Raw genomic sequence first — 9,204 nt, 5'->3', positions numbered from 1 at the left:
AGCTTTGAAGAAAAAAACATGTCCGTCCATAAAATATCATCGCCTGTAAAATCGTAGGCGGTTGCTTACCCCCCAACAGGTATTTCCACCAGGCCATAGTGTTAATGAAATAAAAACAGTTCTCATTGCTGATGTTGTGACTGCTACTGTGGTGCCACTATTCGCGCTTAAAAGACCCACCACGGTCAATATATGGAAATCTATTTCCCGGCCATGAACACCCTGGCACTGAACATCTGTGTTCGTTCATGGGACGCCTGTCTGTCGAAATGAATTCTCCTATAATGCTGTTGAGAAGTTGGAACGGGTGTGGTGTGGTGGGGAATCCTAGGCCATTCCCAAAGTTGCTTCGTCTTATGTAATCGGAGAAGGGGACTATCCTGTATCTTATGCTAGGTTCTCGCTGGCTGCAATTACACTGACATATTGCAATTCGAATACATGCACACACACATCGAAGTGACTGCTATTGTTATCTGTTCTGTTGTCCTCCTCCCCCCCACTATTTCTTCTACCCTCCTCCCCTCCTCCTCCCTCAAATTAACATAAGGGGTGCATTTTGTTATTCTGGCTACCTACCTCTCCCAGGCTTTTCCATCCCCACGAGTTTTGGGCTTACTGCATTGGGAGAAGTCAAATTCATGGCAAGGGTGGTATTGAGAATTTGGCGATGTTTAGCACTTCTTGTTTCTCCCCCTTCCCAAATATGCCAACTATTGTTGTTGTTTTAAAAAATCAGGTCTTAACTGATGCATTAGAGGTCTGGTTGTGTGTATCATTCCTGAGATGTTTCTTGTCCAACTCCGCAGCTCCTTTGGCTTCTGTAGGCTTGACTAATGACAGTTGCAATTGACAAAGCCTGCAGACTTATAATCGCCCGCCTCAGCTGGGAGATACTTATAGGCCCTCCTACATTTATTTAACAACAAAACATTTTCCCCCATCAGCCCAAGTTTCTTTTAAGTTCCGCCTGCTGCACTGTACTTACAGTTTACAACCTTCCCTGAATTGCGGGAACTAATAAACGTTTTATTAAAAGGTTTTGATGGATTCACCTTTGGGATTAACTAAGATAATAGTTTATTACACTGTGAAAGATTAAACTGAGTACCCTGGTGGGGGGGAAATATAAACATTACAAATAACAAAGCTCCTCTTTACACTGCGCACCATTGTTTCCAGACTCAATACATAACTCAGTAGATTCTTAAAAGGATTCAAATATGCATGTGATTTTTTTTAAAAAAAAGGCAATTAGAAGGATCTTCCTAGAGTGTATATATTTACACACACATGCACAAAAGGAGTGTGTGTGAGAGAGAGTCTAGCAAGACTAGATAAACAGATAGTCTAAGAAGACTATATATATATACACATATGTGTACACATACATTATTTTTGGTTGGACAGGGGGAAGTGTCTGATCAGAAAAATCAAGGCTGGACAGAGAAAATAGAAAGTTAATGGGACTAAAAGATCCCAGGATGGTCATTCTGTAAATGAGCTCTCTCCCTTCCTTGCAGAGCAGATACTTTCACTCATCCAATCCTCCAAATATTTGCACTCTCTTACATCTCAATGGAATCCTACAGTCAGGTGGTTGATAGCTGGATCTTCTTAAAATTCATATACACACATGTCTATGCATGATCATTCATTTTTTTCTTCAATCCATACAGTCAGAAATAATGTGAAGGGGAGGGGGGAAGGAATATAACCAATAAAATTGGACAGGAGGAGAGAAAGAGAGACACAGGTTTACACACATTTCCACATAAAAGTCTGAAGCCCTCTGTTGCCTTTTGTTGATGTTATTTTGCACACGTCTACCAATGTTTATTTACAAAAACGGATATATGTAGGACAATAACAGTATATATATATATATATATATATATATATATATATATATATATCTTTTCAGTGTATGCTTGTGTGTGTGTGTGTGTGTGTGTGTGTGAGAGAGAGAGAGAGAGAGAGAGAGAGAGAGAGAGAGGGAGAGAGACTTCAACTGTTCAGATCATCATATGTATATGTATTTTACTTAAAATGTGTACATAAAATAATAGGAAACAGTATGTGTTGGATCTGGATTTAGTCATACTTAGAGTAGACCTATTTAAATCAATGAGGTAATTAGTTTTAGCTAAGTTAAGTTCCATTGATTTAAATGGGTCTTTTCCAAGTATGACTAAATCCCCATCCAAACCCTATGTATGTACATTTATACATATTACTTTAAGGATGGTCTGCACTTTCAATGAACGTGTCACTTATTGAAAGAATGCAGGTAATATGTGCCTTTTTTAGTAAGAAGTGGTAATCTCATCCATAACTAAGTTGGGAGCTAAGTCCAGGATGTTGCACGTCTTTAGACTGTGCACCTACACACATTTCCAAAGTGTATCTAGGTATAAAGTTTTCTCTGTCCTTTACTTGGGGAAAGTGAATTTTGGCGAGAATCCCTTGACCCATCTCTGTGTGACATCCTCCACCACAGCCCTCCATTGTTACGGAATCGCTACAGAGTGAATATCCACGGCTGTGCAGTTCCTGTAAAATCAATGTATTTCTAATCAGAATGAACTAAAGTTTCAATGCTCTACCCAATTACCTGGGAGTAATCCCTAGTGAATCCAGTGGGACCTACTTCTGGGTAGTAATGTTTAGGATTGTGCCATAAGTGGAGACTGTGCTACAGTTTCCCATTTGACACTAGTATAGAGGCCATCACATTGTCATGTGGAGCATAGGAACCTATATCTCCACCCGAGTTACACGGGGTATTTCCGATTTTTGGGTGGATCAGGTTTATATTATCAGTTCTTCCCCTCGATGATAGTTCCTAAACTAAAATTATTAGAGGGAAACCATATGGCATTGCAAAATGTGATTTCATACACCCCATACATTGAAATCAAGCTAGTCAGAATCTGAGGCGGTGGAAGGGGGGGGGGTTTCTGACGTTATTGGGAACCAGAGACAGCAACTTCCTTTTTCCGAGGGTTGGTTCACATGTAATTCCTTCTGGTTCATCACTGGACAATTTCAACCTCAAGTGACGGTTTGCAGAAACCGCTATAGACAAAATGGCACAGATGGAACTTCCATACTATCTAACTTTACCTAATACACACACACACACACACAGAGAGAGAGAGCGTTTTCAATGGAGGCAATTCATACGTTCAGTTCTTCCCAACATGAGATATATAATGTGATATACGTGCATGTGTGAATCAGCTTTCAATGCTTTGCCAGCCATGGAAGGAAAGAACATCATATTCCATTTCCCAGCTTCCCTCCACAGGAAAGAAAACGCTGCTTCCCTATTTCTTCTGCTCTCACTACACCATTATTCCATCTCCACTACCACTGTTACTCAACACTCCCTTAGCGCCAGCAGTGTGCCTGTCACTCAAAGCATTTTCTTTAAAGTAGCAAATCTTCTGATGTAAAAGCCACACGATATAGACGCAATCTGTAGACTCTGTAAACCAAGGTTTCCCCCCTCGCCCTCCACCCCCGAATAGTAAAACTGGGCCGAGAAGGAGGGTATTGGGTTCTTATGTATTCTAAGTTCGAATGGGCTAATTTGTTAAACAAGCTATCCACCGCACCATACATAGCAAGAACAGTCTAACATTTCTATATGTTTGAACAGTCTGTAATTTATTTACGTTTGCATACTATAGAATAACATCAAGTCTCCCGGTGAATTTTCTAATATACAGCTAAGAAATCCTTTCCTTTCCTTTCAAGCTACTGCGCAGGTCCTGCAACAGGGTGATAAGATATGCATCAGAGGTATTTATAGGGCAGGAATTGGAGAATTCTCAGTGTTTCTATAATAGCTAGTTCTCAAAATCTTTATCTCGAATAGCAGTTTTATAAAAGACAGATTCCTCTCAAGTTTTCATTCTCTAGTGACTAGGGGACCAACCACCAGAACCTACATAAGTAGCAGAATTAGGACTAAAAGTAAATATAGTTTCAACTTTAAACACACATATCAAACATTTCCAACAGATAGTTGTTAAAGAAGGGGAGGTTAGTGGTGGTAGTGATGAAAACTGACTTCAGCAAAGTATTCCACACAGAGAAATTAAGGGTGAAATCCTATACACACTTACCTGGGAGTAAGTGTCATTGACTTCAGTGGAGCTTACTTCTGAGTAAACATGCACTGCAAAGTAACCACTGTTTTCTTTGTTTCTTTAAAAAAAAAACACCTTTCCAATAATAACACTAACTTTAGTATTTTAATAGATGTGGATGTTTTTGCCCAACCTTTTGTTTAAGATCTACATAATATCATAAGAGATTTGGAACCACATTTCCGCTTCAAAATGAAAACAAAAAACAAACAAACGGTACCAGACTTAGCTCCATCAAATCCATGGAGAGCATGTTTTTTTAATTATTCAAAAACAAAACAAAAATCAGTAAAGTAAACATGATTCCTACCCAACAACAACAAAAATAAAAATAAAAAAAATCATTTGGACTCTTGAGCTGGTCAGTCTTGAGTAGTTGATGAACTGAGGCTCCGCGGCTAGCCCCCAAATAAATAAATAAATAAATAGTTTTGCGATATAGATTTGGAAGTGAATTCAGCTAAAGTGGGGAGGGAGGGAGGGAGGGAGGGAGAGAGAGAGGGAGGGAGGGAGGCATAGGGGTTCCCCCCCCGCCCAAACCAGATTTTTGTTTTGTTTTGTTTTGTTTTGTTTTGTTTTGCAGGGGTGAAAAAGGTGGGATGGGATAGGGTGGGGGTATGGAAAGAGAAAAGAAAAACCAACAATTTCTCCAGCATAAAAATGAAACATCATATTCGTTTGCCTTTGGGCTTCATTTTTTCCCTTCTACATTATAACTAGTTATTGAACTCGCTAGAAGATCTAAAGGCCATTTGCGAGGAGACAAATTTCAATGGAGGTTCCCCATCAATAACTCCTTGGCAGTGACCTATTGGATCAAGTCAAACAGTTGAGGTGAAATTCAGGTCACGCCGTCTAAGCAATATTAAAATGCGCCCACTTTTTAAAAAGCCACTTTCAACGAGATTTGAAGAAAATTGAATTCCTGGGAGAGGAAGGGAGGGGGTACAGGGGGGGTGCTTGCGGAGGACAGACAGAGGAAATTGTTTGCATATATGTGCTTTTTGGAACAAACAGGAAGAATTCGGTTATAATGTTTTCAAACTGAGGAATAAATATTTACACGACTTTTGTTTCTTGAGAAGCTAAAACAAAACAAAAAAATGTGTACGTGTGCGTTACTTCTGGTGACATAAATGCTTTGGTTATTCAAATCGTTTTGCACCGACTCATTACTTTTAGTGACAACAGATTTAAGGAAAAATCAATTAAACATTTGCATATTTCTTTGCATAAATTAGACCTGTCTCTTTGCATTGTGGGGAACAAGGGGGGAAAGTGTGTGTGAGAGCGAGGGGGGGGACACACCGAACGATTTCGTGGCACTTAGTACCTACAAGGATTGTAGTTGTTGTTGTTGTTGTTGTTGTTTAATGAAAGTGTAAATGATTCTTTGGTATTCTACAGTGCCATAGAGAGACCAACCCCCATAGGGGCGTGTGTGTGCGTGCGTGTGTGTGTGTGTGTGTGTGTGTGTGTGTGTGTATTTATGTGTCTCAACACCGCCAAGAAAAAGTTGTTTAAAAACAACAACAACAAAAACCTCACCCCCACACACACACCGCAACACACACTTTTTTGTCTCCACTCTTTAAAGATGCTCTGTTTGATCTATAGAGACAATACAATTCACCCGTTGAAGTCAATGGTAAAATTCTTTGTTTCTGTAGAAACGAAGCCATTTCAGATGTGGGGTGGGGAAAGCAAAAAGTGTTCAATGTGACACATGCATTCTTGGATCTGGATCTTTGAGGAGAGATATTATATTCTTGAATACATTCAAGTTTCTGCCATCCTCCTCCTCCAACCGGTGTACTTTAAGGGCATTTCCCCTCTTTCTTTCTTTCTTTCTTTCTTTCTTTCTTTCTTTCTTTCTTTCTTTCTTTCTTTCTTTCTTTCTTTCTTTCTTTCTTTCTTTCTTCTTAAGTCTTATAATAACCCAAGAATATAAAAGAAGTACTCACAACTGGTCTGAAACACAGGGGAGGGTACAGCTGTCCACACTACATGGCGCCCTGAATAGTAGCTAGTTTCTGGTCGATTTTTTTGAACTGATTATTCTGTGTGTGTGTGTGTGTGTGTGCTCATTTTGCGGGGAGGGGGCATTTATTAGTAACATTAACTACAAAAGGCTTCACATGGCAAAGGGTTTAAATCGTGATTATTATTAGTATTACAGCTATTATGATTACTAAACACTGAAATATCAAAACCTCGGTAGGTGCTTCCTCCCCCCCCCTTTTTTTTTTTTTTGTGGTCCAAGATGCACAGATTGCAAATGGCTAGAGGTGTAGGTTACCAAGCGGTCAGTATGGTAATAGCTTGCACAATGAATCCGCAGGGACAATGAGTACTTATTTTTCTTCAGTACTGTCAAGGAGGCGCTTTGTACTCAGAAATAGTCCTGAAAATGGTAACCAGATAGATACACGTTTTGCAACCCGATTCCTGGCTAGGATAGGAATTAAGGGGCAGAAATTATTTCATCGAGGAGTTCTGTTTCTCTTTGCCATTGTCACTCAAAAGTAATCATAACAATAATACTGTTTTGCCGACATTGTTCTGCTGTTTGGGAGAAACTGAGGCCAGCGTGAAAGGGACGGGAGGGATGTTATAGAGACAAAAGAGGTTTGTGTCCCACTAATTTTTTTTCCACATGTCCTTAGAGCTTTTTTGCTAGAGACAATAAAAAGAAACTCTCCCAAATATTTAAGGAAGTAAGACATTAAAAAAGCTTTTTAGATATATAGATAGATGGATACATAGATATGACATAGATATAGATATAGATATAGATATAGATATAGATATAGATATAGATATAGAGAGAGCACATCTTAATAATGGGTATCTTAAAAAAAAACCCCAAAGTTCAGTTAAAATAAGATATGAGGATGAACTGAATTTTTTTAAAAAAGGAAGTGGGCAATCAACCTTATTGTGTGAAATAAATGAAAAAAAACAACTAAGACATTTTATTATTAAAGATGTAATCCTACAGACATTTACCTGGGAGTAAATTCAGAGGAGCTTACTTCCGAGTAAACATGTCCAAGATCCGGCTGCATCCTACCACCGGATCCTATACCTATTCAATCAGAAGTGAATAGGTAAACACTCCTACTGATTTAAAGAGTCTTACTCCCAAGAAACTGTGCATGCAACCTACTTCCCAATTCTATACATACTTGGAAGTAAGCTCCACTTTAAACAAAGTGTCTAAACTTCCAAGGAATTAACTCCTGGAATGGCAAACCTGCCCTTCCTTCCATGGGCATCTAGAAGAATGATTTACAAAGTAATCATTAAGGAAGACGTATGACTGGGAGATGTTTCTCAGGATGACCCTCACAAACCAGGAACTGCTGATTGTCTCAAGTCTCTAGTTCATACTTACAGTGCAATTGTAGTGTATCTACTCAGAGTAAAGAGTCCCTTTGGAGTTCAGTAGGAAGTAAGAGCCTCTGAGTTCAATGGGGCTTACACCTTAGTGCATTCTGTACTTGTAAATCTTCCTCCTCTCTTTCATCTTTCCTACTTCCCACTCTTAGCATCTGAATTCTATTAATATTCATAATGGGCACCATCCGTCCAAAGTCAAGCACCTGGATGTTGCATTGAATTCAATGGAAGAAAGCTAAATAATTCATGCTTAGCAGTGCAATCTTATATGTATCTACTCAGAAGTCAGTCCCATTGAGGTCAGCAGAACTGATTCCCAGTTAAGTATATGTAGAATTGCATCCTGAGATAATAACTACAGAGATAGTATATACAAAATTCTTTAATCACTTAGGAAAAGGCTGTGATGCTGCTAATTACTGCTACTGCAGTTCATAGTAGTAGTAGTAGTAGTAGTAGTAGCAACAACAGTAGTAAGAACAGCAGCTCCGCACGAGGCGTGCTCGTGTTAATAAAAACATAGTTATGACTTTTCTTGGAAAGAGGAAATAACAGTCATGGCAAACACAAGCTCACACAGCCAGAGAGGGGGAGAGTTCCATAAAACACTTACAACCTACCCAGAGCTTAGTAGAAGTAGTCCTTGTAGAAGCAGCTGCACTTATATCTGCCTGCCATTGTTCCCAGACGGCAATTACATTTTCATAGACTCTGCCCCATGATTTTAAGGCAAATAGCAAAAGGAAACAAAACAGCTTCACACACACACATCTGGCTACCAGAAGAATATTTTTTTCATTCATTTCTCTTCCTTTGGACTGAACCACCCTCCTCTTCCTCTTCAGGAATCAATCAATCAATCAATCAAAAAGCAAGTTGACAGTCCCCCTTAGATATGTTTAGAGACCGTGTGTGTGTATGTGTGTGTGTGTGTGTGTGTGTGTGTGTGTGTGTGTATATATATATATATATATATATATATATATATATATATATCCACTGTACTCCAAATAGAAACTGACCAAGGCCCAGTTTCCAAACCGATGAGAGTTTGGGTTCCATTTTGATATAATCCATTGGAAATACGGATTCTCTCCCTGGAAACAGCTTGACTTGCTAAATGACTTTTCAAAACGTCTTCACAGCTGTTCTCTCTCTCCACACATCCATGGACAAAATAATAATTCTGGAGGACATCAATTGGGGGTGGGGTGGGGATGGGGTGGGGGGTTCCCTTCTTCTTCTCCCAGTACCACAAAGGCCAAATTTTCCACTCGTTTATATGTACCCTGTAGAATCGAATTTGTGTGAGCACCTCAATCACAAATTCGTCCCTAGGGGAGTATATGGACGATGCCAGAGCCTTGTTAATGTTCTGCTTTCTTTGGTTTCTCCTTAATTGCAGATATTGTAATTAAAATCTCAGGTGTGTGTATTTCTTTAACACACACAAACACTGGCATTTTGAGGAAAGACAGACAGAACCAGCGAAGGGACCTTGTTACAGCTAGATCTTCAATAAATAGTTAAAATAAAAGGGAAGGTAAAAGGTGCTCTTGACAATAAAATCCACAATTATTACTTTTCCTTGGAAAGAAGGAGCAGCAGTCACCGCAAACACAAGCTCACACAAGCCCTTGCCAGA

This window comes from Elgaria multicarinata, chromosome 3, assembly GCF_023053635.1.
Source record: "Elgaria multicarinata webbii isolate HBS135686 ecotype San Diego chromosome 3, rElgMul1.1.pri, whole genome shotgun sequence".
Taxonomy (NCBI): Eukaryota; Metazoa; Chordata; class Lepidosauria; order Squamata; family Anguidae; genus Elgaria; species Elgaria multicarinata.
This window is presented reverse-complemented; position numbering follows the sequence as displayed.